Here is a 22,774-nt window from a genome sequence, read left to right as displayed (position 1 = left end):
CAAGTCTGTTTCGACACCTGAATTTGACACTTTCTCCAGACAAGCACAACATACAGATATGGGCCTCGGGTGTCCAAGCCACCAAGGAAAACAGGAAACCCCATGCATTTCTGAAAAGAGGACATCCGTGGGAATCCGCAGAGATATGATTTGCGCAAATCGGCCCAGAATTTATTACGCAGACACCCCCGCAAAGTCCGAATTGTGGGGAAAAAAATGCATTTTCTGCACATTTCACTCGGAGCACCCATCGAAACACGCCGCCAACAACACATGGCCTACTGTCCCGCTTTCCCACTGCTGTCCCGATGAAAACAGTACCTCACATGTGTGGGTGCACCTACCTGGTTGCCAAGGGGAAAGCCTAAAACACAGGCAACCCCAAGTCTGTTTAGTACCTGAATTTGACACTTTCTCCAGACAAGCACAACATACACATATGGGCCTCGGGTGTCCAAGCCACCAAGGAAAACAGGGAACCCCATGCATTTCCGAAAAGAGGACACCCGTGGGAATCTGCAGAGGTATGATTTGCGCAAATCGGCCCAGAATTTATTACCCAGACATCCCCGCAAAGTCTGAAATGTGGGGAAAAAAAACGCATTTTCCGCACATTTCACTCAGCACACCCATAGAAAAACACTGACAACAACACATGGCCTACCGTCCCACGTTCCCACTGCTGTCTCGATGAAAACAGTACCTCACATGTGTGGGTGCACCTACCTGGGTGCCAAGTGGAAAGCCTAAAACACAGGTAACCCCCAGTCTGTTTCGACACCTGAATTTGACACTTTCTCCAGAAAAGCACAACATATAGATATGGGCCTCTGTTGTCCGAGCCACCAAGGAAAACAGGGAACCCCATGCATTTCCGAAAAGAGGACACCCGTAGGAATCCGCAGAGGTATGATTTGTGCAAATCGGCCCAGAATTGATTACCTAGACAACCCAGCAAAGTCTGAAATGTGGGAAAAAATGCATTTTCTGCACATTTCACTCAGCGCACCCATAGAAACACGCTGTCAACAACACATGGCCTACCGTCCCACATTCCTACCGGTGTCCCGATGAAAACGGTTCCCCACCTACCTGGGCTCCAAGGGGAAAGCCTAAAACATAGGTAACCCCAAGTCTGTCTCGACACCTGAATTTGACACTTTATCCAGACAAGTATAACATACAGATATGGGCCTTGGGTGTCCAAGCCACGAAGGAAAACAGGGAACCCCATGCATTTCTGAAAATAGGACACCCGTGGGAATCCGCAGAGGTATGATTTGCACAAATCGGCCCAGAATGTATTATCCTGACACCCCTGCAAATTCCAAAATGTGGGGAAAAAAATGCATTTTCCGCACATTTCATTCGGCGTACCCATTGAAACACACCACCAATAACACATGGCCTACCGTCCCGCGTTCCCACAGGTGTCCCGGTGAAAACTGTACCTCACATGTGTGGGTGCACCTACCTGGGCGCCAAGGGGAAAGCCTAAAACACAGGTAACCCCAAGTCTGTTTCGACACCGGAATTTGTCACTTTCTCCAGACAAGCACAACATACAGATATGGGCCTTGGAGGTCCAAGCCACCAAGGAAGCCAGGGAACCCCATGCATTTCTGAAAAGAAGACACCTGTGGGAATCCGCATAGGTATGATTTGCGCAAATCGGCCCAAAATTTATTACCCAGACACCCCCGCAAATTCTGAAATGTGGGGAAAAAAATGCATTTTCCTCACATTTCATTCGGCGCACCCATCGAAACACACCGCCAACAACACATGGCCTACCGTCCCGCATTCCCACAGGTGTCCCGGTGAAAACAGTACCTCACATGTGTGGGTGAATCTACCTGGGCGCCAAGGGGAAAGCCTAAAACACAGGTAACCCCAAGTCTTTTTCATACCTGAATTTGACACTTTCTCCAGACAAACAGAACATACAGATATGGGCCTCGGGTGTCCAAGCCACCAGGGAAAACAAGTAAACCCATGCATTTCCCAAAAGAGGACACCCGTGGGAATCCGAAGAGGTATGATTTGTGCAAATCGGCCCAGAATGTATTACGCAGACACCGCCGCAAAGTCCGAAATGTGGGGGAAAAAAGCATTTTCCACACATTGCACTCGGCAAACCCATCAAAAAACGCTGCCAACAACACATGGCCTACCGTCCTGCGTTCCTACAGGTGCCCCGATGAAAATAGTACCTCACATGTGTGGGTGCACCTAACTGGGCGCCAAGGGGAAAGCCTAAAACCAAGTAACCCCAAGTCTGTTTCGACACCTGAATTTGACACTTTCTCCAGACGAGCACAACATACAGATATGGGCCTCGGGTGTCCAAGCCACCAAGGAAAACAGGGAACCCTATGCATTTCTGAAAAGAAGGCAACCTTGGGAATCCGAAGAGGTATGATTTGCGCAAATCGGCCCAGAATTTATAACCCAAACACCCCCGCAAAGTCCGAAATGTGGGGAAACATTTTATTTCCGCCCATTTGACTCGCGCACCCATCGAAACACACCGCCAACAACACATGGCCTACTGTCCCGCGTTGCCACAGGTGTCCCGATGAAAATGGTACCTCACATGTGTGGGTGCACCTACCTGGGTGCCAAGGGGAAAGCATAAAACCAGGAAACCCCAAGTCTGTTTTGACACCTGAATTTGACACTTTCTCCAGATAAGCACAACATACAGATATGGGTGTCAGGTGTCCAAGCCACCAAGAAAAATAGGCAACCCCATGCATTTCCAAAAAGAGGACACCCGTGGGAATCCGCAGAGGTATGATTTGCGTAAATCGGGCAAGAATTTATTACGCAGACACCCCCACAAATTCCGAAATGTGGGGGAAAAAAATGCATTTTCCGCACATTTCACTCGGCAAACCCATCGAAACACATCGCCAACAACACATGGCCTACTGTTCCATATGCCCACAGGTGTCCCGATGAAAACGGTGCCTCACATGTGTGGGTGCACCTACCTGGGCGCCAAGGGGAAAGCCTAAAACATAGGTAACCCCAAGTCTGTTTCGACATTTCGATTTGACACTTTCTCCAGACAAGCACAACATACAGATATGGGCCTTGTGTGTCCAAGCCACCAAGGAAAAAAGGGAACCCCATGCATTTCTGAAAAGAGAACACCCGTGGAAATCCGCAGAGGTATGATTTGCGCAAATCGGCCCAGAATTTATTACCCAGACACCCTCGCAAAATCCGAAATGTGCGGAAAAAAATGCATTTTCCGCACATTTCACTCGGAGCACCCATCGAAACACGCCGCCAACAACCCATGGCCTTCCGTCCTGTGTTCCCACAGGTGTCCCGATGAAAACTATATCTCACATGTGTGGGTGCACCTACCTGGGCGCCAAGGGGAAAGCCTAAAACATAGGTAACCCCAAGTCTGATTCGACACTTGAATTTGACACTTTCTCCAGACAAGCACAACATACAGATATGGGCCTCGGGTGTCCAAGCCACCAAGGAACACAGGGAACCCCATGCATTTCCGAAAAGAGGACACCCGTGGGAATCCGCAGAGATATGATTCGCGCAAATCGGCCCACAGTTTATTACCCAGACACCCCCGCAAAGTACAAAATGTGGAGAAAAAAATGCATTTTCCGCACATTTCACTCGGTGCACCCATCGAAACACGCCGCCAACAACACATGGCCTACCATCCCGCTTTCGCACAGGTATCCTGATGAAAACGGTACCTCACATGTGTGGGTGCACCTACCTGGGCGCCAAGGGGAAAGCCTAAAACACAGGTAACCCCGAGTCTGTTTCGACGCCTGAATTTGACACTTTCTCCAGACAAGCACAACATACAGATATGGGCCTCGGGTGTCCAAGCCACCAAGGAAAACAGGGAACCCCATGCATTTCTGAAAAGAAGACACCCGTGGGAATCCGCAGAGGTATGATTTACGCAAATCGGCCCAGAATTTATTACCCAAACACCCCTGCAAAGTCCGAAATGTGGGGAAACATTTTTTTCCGCACATTTCACTGAGCGCACACATCGAAACACGCCGTCAACAACGATGGCCTACCGTCCCGCATTCCCACAGGTGTTCCTATGAAAACGGTACCTCACATGTGTGGGTGCACCTAAATGGGTGCCAAGGGGAAAGCCTAAAACATAGGTAACCCAAAGTCTGTTTCGACACTTGAATTTGACACTTTCTCCAGACAAGCACAACATACAGATATGGGCCTCGGGTGTCCAAGCCACCAAGGAACACAGGGAACCCCATGCATTTCCGAAAAGAGGACACCCGTGGGAATCCGCAGAGGTATGATTCGCGCAAATCGGCCTACAATTTATTACCCAGACACCCCCGCAAAGCACGAAACGTGGAGAAAAAAAAATGCATTTTCCGCACATTTCACTCGGCGCACCCATCGAAACACGCCGCCAACAACACATGGCCTACCATCGCGCTTTCGCACAGGCGTCCCGATGAAAACGGTACCTCACATGTGTGGTTGAACCTACCTGGGCGCCAAGGGGAAAGCCTAAAACACAGGTAACCCTGAGTCTGTTTCGACGACTGAATTTGACACTTTCTCCAGACAAGCACAACATACAGATATGGGGTCGGGTGTCCAAGTCACCAAGAAAAACAGAGAACCCCATGCATTTCCGAAAAGAGGACACCCGTGGGGATCCACAGAGGTATGATTTACGCAAATCATCCCAGAATTTTTTACCCAGACACACCCGCAAATTCAGAAATGTGGTAAAAAAATGCATTTTCCGCACATTTCTCTCGGCGCACTGATCGAAACAGGCTGCCAACAACACATGACCTACCATCCCACATTCCCACAGGTGTCCCGATGAAAACGGTACCCCACCTACCTGGGCGCCAAGGGGAAAGCCTAAAACACAGGTTACCCCAAGTCTGTTTCGACACCTGAATTTAACACTTTCTCCAGACAAGCAAAACATACAGATATGGGCCTCGGATGTCCAAGCCACCAAGGAACACAGGGAACCTCAGGCATTTCCGAAAAGAGGCCACCCGTGGGAATCCGCAGAGGTATGATTCGCGCAAATCGGCCCACAATTTCTTACCCAGACACCCCCGCAAAGCACGAAATGTGGAGAAAAAAATGCATTTTCCTCACATTTCACTAGGCGCACCCATCGAAACACGCCGCCAACAACACATGGCCTACCATCCCGCTTTCGGACAGGTGTCCCGATGAAAACGGTACCTCACATGTGTGGGTTCACCTACCTGGGTGCCAAGGGGAAAGCCTAAAACCAGGAAACCCCAAGTCTGTTTCGACACCTGAATTTGACACTTTCTCCAGACAAGCACAACATACAGATATGGGCGTCAGGTGTCCAAGCCACCAAGAAAAATAGGCAACCCCATGCATTTCCGAAAAGAGGACACCCATGGGAATCCGCAGAGGTATGAGTTGCGCAAATCGGCCCAGAAATTATTACGCAGACACCCCCACAAATTCCGAAATGTGGGGGAAAAAAATGCATTTTCCGCACATTTCACTCGGCAAACCCATCGAAACACGCCGCCAACAACCCATGACCTTCCGTCCTGTGTTCCCACAGGTGTCCCGATGAAAACGATATCTCACATGTGTGGGTGCACCTACCTGGGCGCCAAGGGGAAAGCCTAAAACATAGGTAACCCCAAGTCTGATTCGACACTTGAATTTGACACTTTCTCCAGACAAGCACAACATACAGATATGGGCCTCGGGTGTCCAAGCCACCAAGGAACACAGGGAACCCCATGCATTTCCGAAAAGAGGACACCCGTGGGAATCCACAGAGGTATGATTTGCGCAAATCGGCCCAGAATTTATTACCCAGACGCCCCCGCAAAATCCGAAATGTGCGGAAAAAAATGCATTTTCCGCACATTTCACTCGGAGCACCCATCGAAACACGCCGCCAACAACCCATGGCCTTCCGTCCTGTGTTCCCACAGGTGTCCCGATGAAAACAATATCTCACATGTGTGGGTGCACCTACCTGGGCGCCAAGGGGAAAGCCTAAAACATAGGTAACCCCAAGTCTGATTCGACACTTGAATTTGACACTTTCTCCAGACAAGCACAACATACAGATATGGGCCTCGGGTGTCCAAGCCACCAAGGAACACAGGGAACCCCATGCATTTCCAAAAAGAGGACATCCGTGGGAATCCACAGAGGTATGATTTGCGCAAATCGGCCCACAGTTTATTACCCAGACACCCCCGCAAAGTACGAAATGTGGAGAAAAAAATGCATTTTCCGCACATTTCACTCGGCGCACCCATCGAAACACGCCGCCAACAACACACGGCCTACCATCCCGCTTTCGCACAGGTATCCTGATGAAAACGGTACCTCACATGTGTGGGTGCACCTACCTGGGCGCCAAGGGGAAAGCCTAAAACACAGGTAACCCCGAGTCTGTTTCGACGCCTGAATTTGACACTTTCTCCAGACAAGCACAACATACAGATATGGGCCTCGGGTGTCCAAGCCACCAAGGAAAACAGGGAACCCCATGCATTTCTGAAAAGAAGACACCCGTGGGAATCCGCAGAGGTATGATTTACGCAAATCGGCCCAGAATTTATTACCCAAACACCCCTGCAAAGTCCGAAATGTGGGGAAACATTTTTTTCCGCACATTTCACTGAGCGCACACATCGAAACACGCCGTCAACAACGATGGCCTACCGTCCCGCATTCCCACAGGTGTTCCTATGAAAACGGTACCTCACATGTGTGGGTGCACCTAAATGGGTGCCAAGGGGAAAGCCTAAAACATAGGTAACCCAAAGTCTGTTTCGACACTTGAATTTGACACTTTCTCCAGACAAGCACAACATACAGATATGGGCCTCGGGTGTCCAAGCCACCAAGGAACACAGGGAACCCCATGCATTTCCGAAAAGAGGACACCCGTGGGAATCCGCAGAGGTATGATTCGCGCAAATCGGCCTAAAATTTATTACCCAGACACCCCCGCAAAGCACGAAATGTGGAGAAAAAAATGCATTTTCCGCACATTTCACTCAGCGCACCCATCGAAACACGCCGCCAACAACACATGGCCTACCATCCCGCTTTCGCACAGGCGTCCCGATGAAAACGGTACCTCACATGTGTGGGTGAACCTACCTGGGCGCCAAGGGGAAAGCCTAAAACACAGGTAACCCTGAGTCTGTTTCGACGACTGAATTTGTCACTTTCTCCAGACAAGCACAACATACAGATATGGGGTCGGGTGTCCAAGCCACCAAGGAAAACAGAGAACCCCATGCATTTCCGAAAAGAGGACACCCGTGGGGATCCACAGAGGTATGATTTACGCAAATCATCCCAGAATTTTTTACCCAGACACACCCGCAAATTCAGAAATGTGGTAAAAAAATGCATTTTCCGCACATTTCTCTCGGGGCACCGATCGAAACAGGCTGCCAACAACACATGGCCTACCATCCCACATTCCCACAGGTGTCCCGATGAAAACGGTACCCCACCTACCTGGGCGCCAAGGGGAAAGCCTAAAACACAGGTAACCCCAAGTCTGTTTCGACTTCTGAATTTAACACTTTCTCCAGACAAGCAAAACATGCAGATATAGGCCTAGGGTGTCCAAGCCACCAAGGAACACAGGGAACCTCATGCATTTCTGAAAAGAAGACACCCGTGGGAATCCGCAGAGGTATGATTCGCGCAAATCGGCCCACAATTTCTTACCCAGACACACCCGCAAAGCACGAAATGTGGAGGAAAAATGCATTTTCCGCACATTTCACTCGGCGCACCCATCGAAACACGCCGCCAACAACACATGGCCTACCATCCCGCTTTTGCACAGGTGTCCCGATGAAAACGGTACCTCACATGTGTGGGCTCACCTACCTGGGCGCCAAGGGGAAAGCCTAAAACCAGGAAACCCCAAGTCTGTTTCGACACCTGAATTTGACACTTTCTCCAGACAAGCACAACATACAGATATGGGCGTCAGGTGTCCAAGCCACCAAGAAAAATAGGCAACCCCATGCATTTCCGAAAAGAGGACACCCATGGGAATCCGCAGAGGTATGAGTTGCGCAAATCGGCCCAGAATTTATTACGCAGACACCCCCACAAATTCCAAAATGTGGGGGAAAAAAATGAATTTTCCGCACATTTCACTCGGCAAACCCATCGAAACACATCGCCAACAACATATGGCCTACTGTTCCGCATGACCACAGGTGTCCCGATGAAAACGGTGCCTCACATGTGTGGGTGCTCCTACCTGGGCGCCAAGGGGAAAGCCTAAATTTGACACTTTCTCCAGACAAGCACAACATACATATATGGGGTCGGGTGTCCAAGCCACCAAGGAACACAGGGAACCCCATGCATTTCCGAAAAGAGGACACCCGTGGGAATCCGCAGAGATATGATTCGCGCAAATCGGCCCAGAATTTATTACCCAGACACCCCCGCAAAGTACGAAATGTGGAGAAAAAAAAAATGCATTTTCCGCACATTTCACTCGTCGCACCCATCGAAACACGCCGACAACAACACATGGCCTACCATCCCGCTTTCGCACAGGTATCCTGATGAAAACGGTACCTCACATGTGTGGGTGCACCTACCTGGGCGCCAAGGGGAAAGCCTAAAACACAGGTAACCCCGAGTCTGTTTCGACGCCTGAATTTGACACTTTCTCCAGACAAGCACAACATACAGATATGGGGTCGGGTGTCCAAGCCACCAAGGAAAACAGAGAACCACATGCATTTCCGAAAAGAGGACACCCGTGGGGATCCACAGAGGTATGATTTACGCAAATCGGCCCAGAATTTTTTACCCAGACACCCCCGCAAATTCTGAAATGTGGGAAAAAAATGCATTTTCCGCACATTTCACTCGGCGCACCCATCAAAACACGCCGCCAACAACACATGGCCTACCATCCCGCTTTCGCACAGGCGTCCCGATGAAAACCCTACCTTGCATGTGTGGGTGCACCTACCTGGGCGCCAAGGGGAAAGCCTAAAACACAGGTAACCCTGAGTCTGTTTCGACGCATGAATTTGACACTTTCTCCAGACAAGCACAACATACAGATATGGGGTCGGGTGTCCAAGCCACCAAGGAAAACAGAGGACCCCATGCATTTCCAAAAAGAAGACACCCGTGGGGATCCTCAGAGGTATGATTTACGCAAATCGGCCCAGAATTTTTTACGCAGACACCCCCGCAAATTCTGAAACGTGGGAAAAAAATGCATTTTCCACACATTTCACTCGGCGCACCCTTCGAAACACACTGCCAACAACACATGGCCTACCGTTGCGCGTTCTCACAGGTGTCCCGATGAAAATGGTACCTCACATGTGTGGGTGCACCTACCTGGGCGCCAAGGGGAAAGCCTAAAACACAGGTAATCCCAAGTCTGTTTCGACACCTGAATGTGACACTTTCTCCAGACAAGCTAAACATACAGATATGGGCCTCGGGTGTCCAAGACACCAAAGAAAACAGGGAACCCCCATGCATTTCCGAAGAAAAGAGGACACCCGTGGGAAACCGCAGAGGTATGATTTTTGCAAATCGGCCCAGAATTTATTACCCAGACACCCCTGCAAAATCCGAAATGTGGGGAAAAAAATGTATTTTCCGCACATTTCACTCGGCGCACCGATCGAAACACGCTGCCAACAACACATGGCCTACCATCCCACATTCCCACAGATGTCCCAATGAAAACGGTACCCCACCTACCTGGGCGCCAAGGGGAAAGCCTAAAACATAAGTAACTCCAAGTCTGTTTCGACACTTGAATTTGACACTTTCTCCAGACAAGCACAACATACAGATATGGGCCTCGGGTGTCCAAGCACCAAGGAACACAGGGAACCTCATGCATTTCCAAAAAGAGGACACCCGTGGGAATCCGCAGAGGTATGATTCGCGCAAATCGGCCCACAATTTATTACCCAGACACCCCCGCAAAGCACGAAATGTGGAGAAAAAAATGCATTTTCCGCACATTTCACTCGGCGCACCCATCGAAATACGCCGCCAACAACACATGGTCTACCATCCCGCTTTCGCACAGGTGTCCCGATGAAAACGGTACCTCACATGTGTGGGTGCACCTACCTGGGCGCCAAGGGGAAAGCCTAAAACACAGGTAACCCCGAGTCTGTTTCGACGCCTGAATTTGACACTTTCTCCAGACAAGCACAACATACAGATATGGGGTCGGGTGTCCAAGCCACCAAAGAAAATAGGCAACCCTATCCATTTCCGAAAAGAGGACACGCGTGGGAATCCGCAGAGGTATGATTTGCGCAAATCGACCCAGAATTTATTACGCAGACACCCCCACAAATTCCGAAATGTGGGGGAAAAAAATGCATTTTCCGCACATTTCACTCGGCAAACCCATCGAAACACATCGCCAACACCAGATGGCCTACTGTTCCGCATGCCCACAGGTGTCCCGATGAAAACTGTGCCTCACATGTGTGGGAGCACCTACCTGGGCGCCAAGGGGAAAGCCTAAAACACAGGTAACCCCAGGTCTGTTTCGACGCCTGAATTTGACACTTTCTCCAGACAAGCACACCATACATATATGGGGTCGGGTGTCCAAGCCACCAAGGAAAACCCAGAACCCCATGCATTTCCGAAAAGAGGACACCCGTGGGAATCCACAGAGGTATGATTTGCACAAATCGGCCCAGAATTTATTACCCAGACACCCCCGCAAAATCCGAAATGTGGGAAAAAAATGCATTTTCCGCACATTTCACTCGGAGCACCCATCGAAACACGTCGCCAACAACACATGACCTTCCATCCTGTGTTCCCACAGGTGTCCCGATGAAAACGATACCTCACATGTGTGGGTGCACCTACCTTGGCGTCAAGGGGAAAGCCTAAAACACAGGTAACCCCAAGTCTGTTTCGACACCTGAATTTGACACTTTCTCCAGAAAAGCACAACATACAGATATGGGCCTCGGGTGTCCAAGCCACCAAGCAAAACAGGGAACCCCCATGCATTTCTGAAAAGAGGACACCCGTGGGAATCCGCAGAGGTAAGATTTGCACAAATCGGCCCAGAAATTATTACCTAGACACCCCTGCAAAGTCCGAAATGTGGGGAAACATTTTTTTTCCGCACATTTCACTGAGCGCACACATCGAAACACGCCGTCAACAACAGATGGCCTACCGTCCCGCATTCCCAAAGTTGTCCGTATGAAAACGGTACCTCACCTACCAGGGCGCGAAGGGGAAAGCCTAAAACATAAGTAACTCCAAGTCTTTTTCGACACCTGAATTTGACACTTTCTACAGACAAGCACAACATACAGATGTGGGCCTCGGGTGTCCAAGCCACCAAGGAAAACAGGGAACCCCATGCATTTCTGAAAAGAAGACACCCGTGGGAATCCGCAGAGGTATGATTTACGCAAATCGGCCCAGAATTTATTACCCAAACACCCCTGCAAAATCCGAAATGTGGGGAAACATTTTTTTCCGCACATTTCACTGAGCGCACACATCGAAACACGCCGTCAACAACGATGGCCTACCGTCCCGCATTCCCACAGGTGTTCCTATGAAAACGGTACCTCACATGTGTGGGTGCACCTACATGGGTGCCAAGGGGAAAGCCTAAAACATAGGTAACCCAAAGTCTGTTTCGACACTTGAATTTGACACTTTCTCCAGACAAGCACAACATACAGATATGGGCCTCGGGTGTCCAAGCCACCAAGGAACACAGGGAACCCCATGCATTTCCGAAAAGAGGACACCCGTGGGAATCCGCAGAGGTATGATTCGCGCAAATCGGCCTACAATTTATTACCCAGACACCCCCGCAAAGCACGAAATGTGGAGAAAAAAATGCATTTTCCGCACATTTCACTCGGCGCACCCATCGAAACACGCTGCCAACAACACATGGCCTACCATCCCGCTTTCGCACAGGCGTCCCGATGAAAACGGTACCTCACATGTGTGGGTGAACCTACCTGGGCGCCAAGGGGAAAGCCTAAAACACAGGTAACCCTGAGTCGGTTTCGACGACTGAATTTGACACTTTCTCCAGACAAGCACAACATACAGATATGGGGTCGGGTGTCCAAGCCACCAAGGAAAACAGAGAACCCCATGCATTTCCGAAAAGAGGACACCAGTGGGGATCCACAGAGGTATGATTCGCGCAAATCGGCCCACAATTTCTTACCCAGATACCCCCGCAAAGCACGAAATGTGGTAAAAAAATGCATTTTCTGCACATTTCACTCGGCGCACCCATCGAAACACGCCGCCAACAACACATGGCCTACCATCCCTCTTTCGCACAGGTGTCCCGATGAAAACGGTACCTCACATGTGTGGGTTCACCTACATGGGTGCCGAGGGGAAAGCCTAAAACCAGGAAACCCCAAGTCTGTTTCGACACCTGAATTTGACACTTTCTCCAGACAAGCACAACATACAGATATGGGCGTCAGGTGTCCAAACCACCAAGAAAAATAGGCAACCCCATGCATTTCCGAAAAGAGGACACCCATGGGAATCCGCAGAGGTATGAGTTGCGCAAATCGGCCCAGAATTTATCACGCAGACACCCCCACAAATTCCGAAATGTGGGGGAAAAAAATGCATTTTCAGCACATTTCACTCGGCAAACCCATCGAAACTCATCGCCAACAACACATGGCTTACTGTTCCGCATGACCACAGGTGTCCTGATGAAAACGGTGCCTCACATGTGTGGGTGCACCTACCTGGGCGCCAAGGGGAAAGCCTAAATTTGACACTTTCTCCAGACAAGCACAACATACATATATGGGGTCGGGTGTCCAAGCCACCAAGGAAAACCGAGAACCCCATGCATTTCCGAAAAGAGGACACCCGTGGGAATCCACAGAGGTATGATTTGCGCAAATCGGCCCAGAATTTATTACCCAGACACCCCCGCAAAATCCGAAATGTGGGAAAAAAATGCATTTTCTGCACATTTCACTCGGAGCACCCATCGAAACACGCAGCCAACAACCCATGGCCTTCCGTCCTGTGTTCCCACAGGTGTCCCGATGAAAACGATATCTCACATGTGTGGGTGCACCTGCCTGGGCGCCAAGGGGAAAGCCTAAAACATAGGTAACCCCAAGTCTGATTCGACACTTGAATTTGACACTTTCTCCAGACAAGCACAACATACAGATATGGGCCTCGGGTTTCCAAGCCACCAAGGAACACAGGGAACCCCATGCATTTCCGAAAAGAGGACACCCGTGGGAATCCGCAGAGATATGATTCGCGCAAATCGGCCCACAGTTTATTATACAGACACCCCCGCAAAGTACGAAATGTGGAGAAAAAAATGCATTTTCCGCACATTTCACTCGGCGCACCCATCGAAACACGCCGCCAACAACACATGGCCTACCATCCCGCTTTCGCACAGGTATCCTGATGAAAACGGTACCTCACATGTGTGGGTGCACCTACCTGGGCGCCAAGGGGAAAGCCTAAAACACAGGTAACCCCGAGTCTGTTTCGACGCCTGAATTTGACACTTTCTCCAGACAAGCACAACATACAGATATGGGGTCGGGTGTCCAAGCCACCAAGGAAAACAGAGAACCACATGCATTTCCGAAAAGAGGACACCCGTGGGGATCCACAGAGGTATGATTTACGCAAATCGGCCCAGAATTTTTTACCCAGACACCCCCGCAAATTCTGAAATGTGGGAAAAAAATGCATTTTCCGCACATTTCACTCGGCGCACCCATCAAAACACGCCGCCAACAACACATGGCCTACCATCCCGCTTTCACACAGGCGTCCCGATGAAAACCCTACCTTGCATGTGTGGGTGCACCTACCTGGGCGCCAAGGGGAAAGCCTAAAACACAGGTAACCCTGAGTCTGTTTCAACGCCTGAATTTGACACTTTCTCCAGACAAGCACAACATACAGATATGGGGTCGGGTGTCCAAGCCACCAAGGAAAACAGAGGACCCCATGCATTTCCAAAAAGAGGACACCCGTGGGGATCCTCAGAGGTATGCTTTACGCAAATCGGCCCAGAATTTTTTACCCAGACACCCCCGCAAATTCTGAAACGTGGGAAAAAAATGCATTTTCCACACTTTTCACTCGGCGCACCCTTCGAAACACACTGCCAACAACACATGGCCTACCGTTGCGCGTTCTCACAGGTGTCCCGATGAAAATGGTACCTCACATGTGTGGGTGCACCTACCTGGGCGCCAAGGGGAAAGCCTAAAACACAGGTAACCCCAAGTCTGTTTCGACACCTGAATGTGACACTTTCTCCAGACAAGCTAAACATACAGATATGGGCCTCGGGTGTCCAAGCCACCAAAGAAAACAGGGAACCCCCATGCATTTCCGAAGAAAAGAGGACACCCGTGGGAAACCGCAGAGGTATGATTTTTGCAAATCGGCCCAGAATTTATTACCCAGACACCCCTGCAAAGTCCGAAATGTGGGGAAAAAAATGTATTTTCCGCACATTTCACTCGGCGCACCGATCGAAACACGCTGCCAACAACACATGGCCTACCATCCCACATTCCCACAGATGTCCCAATGAAAACGGTACCCGACCTACCTGGGCACCAAGGGGAAAGCCTAAAACATAAGTAACTCCAAGTCTGTTTCGACACCTGAATTTGACACTTTCTCCAGACAAGCACAACATACAGATATGGGCCTCGGGTGTCCAAGCCACCAAGGAAAACAGGGAACCCCATGCATTTCTGAAAAGAAGATACCATTGGGAATCCGCAGAGGTATGATTTACGCAAATCGGCACAGAATTTATTATCCAAACACCCCTGCAAAGTCAGAAATGTGGGGAAACATTTTTTTTCCGCACATTTCACTGAGCGCACACATCGAAACACGCCGTCAACAACAGATGGCCTACCGTCCCGCATTCCCACAGGTGTTCCTATGAAAACGGTACCTCACATGTTGGGTGCACCTACATGGGTGCCAAGGGGAAAGCCTAAAACATAGGTAACCCCAAGTCTGTTTCGACACTTGAATTTGACACTTTCTCCAGACAAGCACAACATACAGATATGGGCCTCGGGTGTCCAAGCCACCAAGGAACACAGGGAACCCCATGCATTTCCAAAAAGAGGACACCCGTGGGAATCCGCAGAGGTATGATTCGCGCAAATCGGCCCACAATTTATTACCCAGAGACCCCCGCAAAGCACGAAATGTGGAGAAAAAAATGCATTTTCCGCACATTTCACTCGGCGCACCCATCGAAACACGCCGCCAACAACACATGGCCTACCATCCCGCTTTCGCACAGGTGTCCCGATGAAAACGGTACCTCACATGTGTGGGTGCACCTACCTGGGCGCCAAGGGGAAAGCCTAAAACACAGGTAACCCTGAGTCTGTTTCGACGCCTGAATTTGACACTTTCTCCAGACAAGCACAACATACAGATATGGGGTCGGGTGTCCAAGCCACCAAAGAAAATAGGCAACCCTATCCATTTCCGAAAAGAGGACACGCGTGGGAATCCGCAGAGGTATGATTTGCGCAAATCGGCCCAGAATTTATTACGCAGACACCCCCACAAATTCCGAAATGTGGGGGAAAAAAATGCATTTTCCGCACATTTCACTCGGCAAACCCATCAAAACACATCGCCAACACCAGATGGCCTACTGTTCCGCATGCCCACAGGTGTCCCGATGAAAACGGTGCCTCACATGTGTGGGTGCACCTACCTGGGCGCCAAGGGGAAAGCCTAAAACACAGGTAACCCCTGGTCTGTTTCGACGCCTGAATTTGACACTTTCTCCAGACAAGCACACCATACATATATGGGGTTGGGTGTCCAAGCCACCAAGGAAAACCCAGAACCCCATGCATTTCCGAAAAGAGGACACCCGTGGGAATCCACAGAGGTATGATTTGCACAAATCGGCCCAGAATTTATTACCCAGACACACCCGCAAAATCCGAAATGTGGGAAAAAAATGCATTTTCTGCATATTTCACTCGGAGCACCCATCGAAACACGCCGCCAACAACACATGACCTTCCGTCCTGTGTTCCCACAGGTGTCCCGATGAAAATGATACCTCACATGTGTGGGTGCACCTACCTTGGCGCCAAGGGGAAAGCCTAAAACACAGGTAACCCCAAGTCTGTTTCGACACCTGAATTTGACACTTTCTCCAGAAAAGCACAACATACAGATATGGGCCTCGGGTATCCAAGCCACCAAGCAAAACAGGGAACCCCCATGCATTTCTGAAAAGAGGACACCCGTGGGAATCCGCAGAGGTATGATTTGCACAAATCGGCCCAGAAATGATTACCTAGACACCCCTGCAAAGTCCGAAATGTGGGGAAACATTTTTTTCCGCACATTTCACTGAGCGCACACATCGAAACACGCCGTCAACAACAGATGGCCTACCGTCCCGCATTCCCAAAGTTGTCCGTATGAAAACGGTACCTCACGTACCTGGGCGCCAAGGGGAAAGCCTAAAACATAAGTAACTCCAAGTCTTTTTCGACACCTGAATTTGACACTTTCTACAGACAAGCACAACATACAGATTTGGGCCTCGGGTGTCCAAGCCACCAAGGAAAACAGGGAACCCCATGCATTTCTGAAAAGAAGACACCCGCGGGAATCCGCAGAGGTATGATTTATGCAAATCGGCCCAGAATTTATTACCCAAACACCCCTGCAAAGTCCGAAATGTGGGGAAACATTTTTTTTCCGCACATTTCACTGAGCGCACACATGGAAACACGCCGTCAACAACGATGGCCTACCGTCCCACATTCCCACAGGTGTTCCTATGAAAACAGTAGCTCACATGTGTGGTTGCACCTACATGGGTGCCAAGGGGAAAGCCTAAAACATAGGTAACCCCAAGTCTGTTTCGACACTTGAATTTGACACTTTCCCCAGACAAGCACAACATACAGATATGGGCCTCGGGTGTCCAAGCCACCAAGGAACACAGGGAACCCCATGCATTTCCGAAAAGAGGACACCCGTGGGAATCCGCAGAGGTATGATTCGCGCAAATCGGCCTACAATTTATTACCCAGACACCCCCGCAAAGCACGAAATGTGGAGAAAAAAATGCATTTTCCGCACATTTCACTCGGCGCACCCATCGAAACACGCCGCCAACAACACATGGCTTACCATCCCGCTTTCGCACAGGCGTCCCGATGAAAACGGTACCTCACATGTGTGGGTAAACCTACCTGGGCACCAAGGGGAAAGCCTAAAACACAGGTAACCCCGAGTCTGTTTCGACGCCTGAATTTGACACTTTCTCCAGACAAGCACAACATACAGATATGGGGTTGGGTGTCCAAGCCACCAAGGAAAACAGAGAACCCCATGCATTTCCGAAAAGAGGACACCCGTGGGGATCCACAGAGGTATGATTTACGCAAATCGACCCAGAATTTATTACCCAGACACCACCGCAAATTACGAAATGTGGAGAAAAAAATGCCTTTTCCGCACATTTCACTCGGCGCACCCATCAAAACACGCCGCCAACAACACATAGCCTACCATCCCGCTTTCGCACAGGCGTCCCGATGAAAACCGTACCTCGCATGTGTGGGTGCACCTACCTGGGCGCCAAGGGGAAAGCCTCAAACACAGGTAACCCTGAGTATGTTTCGACGCCTGAATTTGACACTTTCTCCAGACAAGCACAACATACAGATATGGGCCTCGGGTGTCCAAGCCACCAAAGAAAACAGGGAACCCCCATGCATTTCCAAAAAGAGGACACCCATGGGGATCCTCAGAGGTATGATTTATGCAAATCGGCACAGAATTTTTTACCCAGACACCCCCGCAAATTCTGGAATGTGCGAAAAAAAAGCATTTTCCACACATTTCACTCGGCGCACCCTTCGAAACACACTGCCAACAACACATGGCCTACCGTGGCGCGTTCTCACAGGTGTCCCGATGAAAATGGTACCTCCATGTGTGGGTGCACCTACCTGGGCGCCAAGGGGAAAGCCTAAAACACAGGTAACCCCAAGTCTGTTTCGACACCTGAATGTGACACTTTCTCCAGACAAGCACAACATACAGATATGGGCCTCGGGTGTCCAAGCCACCAAAGAAAACAGGGAACCCCCATGCATTTCCGAAGAAAAGAGGACACCCGTGGGAACCCGCAGAGGTATGATTTGCGCACATCGGCCCAGAATTTATTACCCAGACACCCCCGCAAAGTCCAAAATGTGCAGAAAAAAACTCATTTTCCGCATATTTCAATCAGCGCACACATCAAAACACGCCGTCAACAACACATGGCCTACCGTCCCACATTCCCACAGGTGTCTCGATGAAAACGGTACCTCACATGTGTGGGTGCACCTACCTGGGCGCCAAGGGGAAAGCCTAAAACACAGGTAACCCCAAGTCTGTTTCAACACTTGAATTTGACACTTTCTCCAGACAAGCACAACATACAGATAGGGGCCTCGGGTGTCCAAGCCACCAAGGAAAACAGGGAACTCCATGCATTTCCGAAAAGAGGACACACATGGGACTCCGTAGAGGTATGATTTTTGCAAATCGGCCCAGAATTTATTACCCAGACACCCCTGCAAAGTCCGAAATGTGGGGAAACATTTTTTTTCCGCACATTTCACTGAGCGCACAGATCGAAACACGCCGTCAACAACAGATGGCCTACCGTCCCGCATTCCCACAGGTGTTCCTATGAAAACGGTACCTCACATGTGTGGGTGCACCTACATGGGTGCCAAGGGGAAAGCCTAAAACATAGGTAACCCCAAGTCTGTTTCGACACTTGAATTTGACACTTTCTCCAGACAAGCACAACATACAGATATGGGCCTTGGGTGTCCAAGCCACCAAGGAAAACAGGGAACCCCATGCATTTCCGAAAAGAGGACACCCGTGGGAATCCGCAGAGGTATGATTCGCGCAAATCAGCCCACAATTTATTACCCAGACACCCCCGCAAAGTGCGAAATGTGGAGATAAAAATGCATTTTCCGCACATTTCACTCGGCGCACCCATCGAAACACGCCGCCAACAACACATGGCCTACCATCCCGCTTTCGCACAGGTGTCCCAATGAAAACGGTACCTCACATGTGTGGGTGCACCTACCTGGGCGCCAAGGGGAAAGCCTAAAACACAGGTAACCCAGAGTCTGTTTCGACGCCTGAATTTGACACTTTCTCCAGACAAGCACAACATACAGATATGGGGTCGGGTGTCCAAGACACCAAGGAAAACAGAGAACTCCATGCATTTCCGAAAAGAGGACACACATGGGACTCCGTAGAGGTATGATTTTTGCAAATCGGCCCAGAATTTATTACCCAGACACCCCTGCAAAGTCCGAAATGTGGGGAAACATTTTTTTTCCGCACATTTCACTGAGCGCACAGATCGAAACACGCCGTCAACAACAGATGGCCTACCGTCCCGCATTCCCACAGGTGTTCCTATGAAAACGGTACCTCACATGTGTGGGTGCACCTACATGGGTGCCAAGGGGAAAGCCTAAAACATAGGTAACCCCAAGTCTGTTTCGACACTTGAATTTGACACTTTCTCCAGACAAGCACAACATACAGATATGGGCCTTGGGTGTCCAAGCCACCAAGGAAAACAGGGAACCCCATGCATTTCCGAAAAGAGGACACCCGTGGGAATCCGCAGAGGTATGATTCGCGCAAATCAGCCCACAATTTATTACCCAGACACCCCCGCAAAGTGCGAAATGTGGAGATAAAAATGCATTTTCCGCACATTTCACTCGGCGCACCCATCGAAACACGCCGCCAACAACACATGGCCTACCATCCCGCTTTCGCACAGGTGTCCCAATGAAAACGGTACCTCACATGTGTGGGTGCACCTACCTGGGCGCCAAGGGGAAAGCCTAAAACACAGGTAACCCAGAGTCTGTTTCGACGCCTGAATTTGACACTTTCTCCAGACAAGCACAACATACAGATATGGGGTCGGGTGTCCAAGACACCAAGGAAAACAGAGAACCCCATGCATTTCCGAAAAGAGGACACCCGTGGGGATCCACAGAGGTATGATTTTCGCAAATCGGCCCAGAATTTTTTACCCAGACACCCCCGCAAATTCTGAAATGTGGGAAAAAAATGCATTTTCCACACATTTCACTCGGCGCACCCTTCAAAACACGCTGCCAACAACACATGGCCTACTGTCCCGCGTTCTCACAGTTGTCCCTATGAAAACGGTACCTCACATGTGTGGGTGCACCTACCTGGGCGCCAAGGGGAAAGCCTAAAACACAGGTAACCCCAAGTCTGTTTCGACACCTGAATTTAACACTTTCTCCAGACAAGCACAACATACAGATATGGGACTCGGGTGTCCAAGCCACCGAGGAAAACAGGGAACCCCATGATTTTCTAAAACGAGGACACCCGTGGGAATCCGTAGAGGTATGAAGTGCGCAAATCGGCCCAGAATTTATTACCCAGACACCCCCGCAAAGTCCGAAATGTGGTAAAAAAATGCATTTTCTGCACATTTCACTCAGCGCACCCATCGAAGCACGCTGCCAACAAATGGCCTACCGTCCTGCGTTCCCACTTTTGTCCTGATGAAAACGGTACCTCACATGTGTGGGTGCACCTACCTGGGCACCAAGGTGAAAGCCTAAAACAATGGTAACCCCAAGTCTGTTTCGACACCTGAATTTGACACTTTCTCGAGACATGCACAACATACAGATATGGGCCTCGGGTGTCCAAGCCACCAAAGAAAACAGGGAACCCCCATGCATTTCCGAAAAGAGGACACCCGTGGGAAGCCGCAGAGGTATGATTTGCGCAAATCGGCCCAGAATTTATTACCCAGACACCCCCGCAAAGTCCAAAATGTGGGGAAAAAAACGCATTTTCCGCACATTTCACTCATCGCGCACATCAAAACACGCCGTCAACAACACATGGCCTACCGTCCCACATTCCCACAGGTGTCTCGATGAAAACGGTACCTCACATGTGTGGGTGCACCTACCTGGGCGCCAAGGGGGAAAGCCTAAAACACAGGTAACCCCAAGTCTGTTTCAACACTTGAATTTGACACTTTCTCCAGACAAGCACAACATACAGATATGGGCCTCGGGTGTCCAAGCCTCCAAGGAAAACAGGGAACTCCATGCATTTCCGAAAAGGGGACACACATGGGACTCCGCAGAGGTATGATTTTTGCAAATCGGCCCAGAATTTATTACCCAGACACCTCTGCAAAGTTTGAAATGTGGGGAAAAAAATGCATTTTCCGCACATTTCACTCGGCGCACCGATCGAAAAACACGCTGCCAACAACACATGGCCTACCATCCCACATTCCCACAAGTGTCCCGATGAAAACTGTACCCCACCTACCTGGGCGCCAAGGGGAAAGCCTAAAACATAAGTAACCCCAAGTCTATTTTGACACCTGAATTTGACACTTTCTCCAGACAAGCACAACATACAGATATGGGCCTCGGGTGTCCAAGCCACCAAGGAAAACAGGGAACCCCATGCATTTCTGAAAATAAGACACCCGTGGGAATCAGCAGAGGTATAATTTGTGCAAATTGGCCCAGAATGTATTACCCAAACACCCCTGCAAATTCCGAAATGTGGGGAAACATTTTTTTTCCGCACATATCACTGAGCGCACACATCGAAACACGCCGTCAACAACAGATGGCCTACCGTCCCGCATTCCCACAGGTGTTCCTATGAAAACGGTACCTCACATGTGTGGGTGCACCTACATGGGTGCCAAGGGGAAAGCCTAAAACATATGTAACCCCAAGTCTGTTTCGACACTTGAATTTGACACTTTCTCCAGACAAGCACTACATACAGATATGGGCCTCGGGTGTCCAAGCCACCAAGGAACACAGGAAACCCCATGCATTTCCGAAAAGAGGACACCCGTGGGAATCCGCAGAGGTATGATTCGCGCAAATCGGCCCACAGTTTATTACCCAGACACCCCCGCAAAGTATGAAATGTGGAGAAAAAAATGCATTTGCCGCACATTTCACTAGGCGCACCGATCGAAACACGCTGCCAACAACACATGGCCTACCGTCCCACATTCCTACAGGTGTCCCGATGAAAACGGTACCCCACCTACCTGGGCGCCAAGGGGAAAGCCTAAAACACAGGTAACCCAAGTCTGTTTCGACACCTGAATTTGACACTTTATCCAGACAAGTACAACATACAGATATGGGCCTTGGGTGTCCAAGCCACAAAGGAAAACAGGGAACCCCATGCATTTCTGAAAAGAGGACACCCGTGGGAATCCGCAGAGGTATGATTTGCGCAAATCGGCCCAGAATTTATTACACAGACACCCCCGCAAAGTCCGAAATGTGGGGAAAAAACGCATTTTCCGCACATTTCACTAGGCAAACATATCGAAACACACAGCCAACAACACATGGCCTACTGTCCCACGTTCCCACAGGTGTCCCGATGAAAACCGTACCTCACATGTGTGGGTGAACCTACCTGGGCGCCAATGGGAAAGCCTAAAACACAGGTAACCCCAAGTCTGTTTCGACACCTGAATGTGACACTTTCTCCAGACAAGCACATCATATAGATATGGGCATCGGGTGTCCAAGCAACCAAAGAAAACAGGGAA

This window comes from Ambystoma mexicanum, chromosome 11 (genome assembly GCF_040938575.1).
Source record: "Ambystoma mexicanum isolate Mex_15411 chromosome 11, UKY_AmexF1_1, whole genome shotgun sequence".
Classification (NCBI taxonomy): domain Eukaryota; kingdom Metazoa; phylum Chordata; class Amphibia; order Caudata; family Ambystomatidae; genus Ambystoma; species Ambystoma mexicanum.
The sequence above is the reverse complement of the archived record's forward strand: the minus strand, read 5'-3'. Positions refer to the sequence as shown.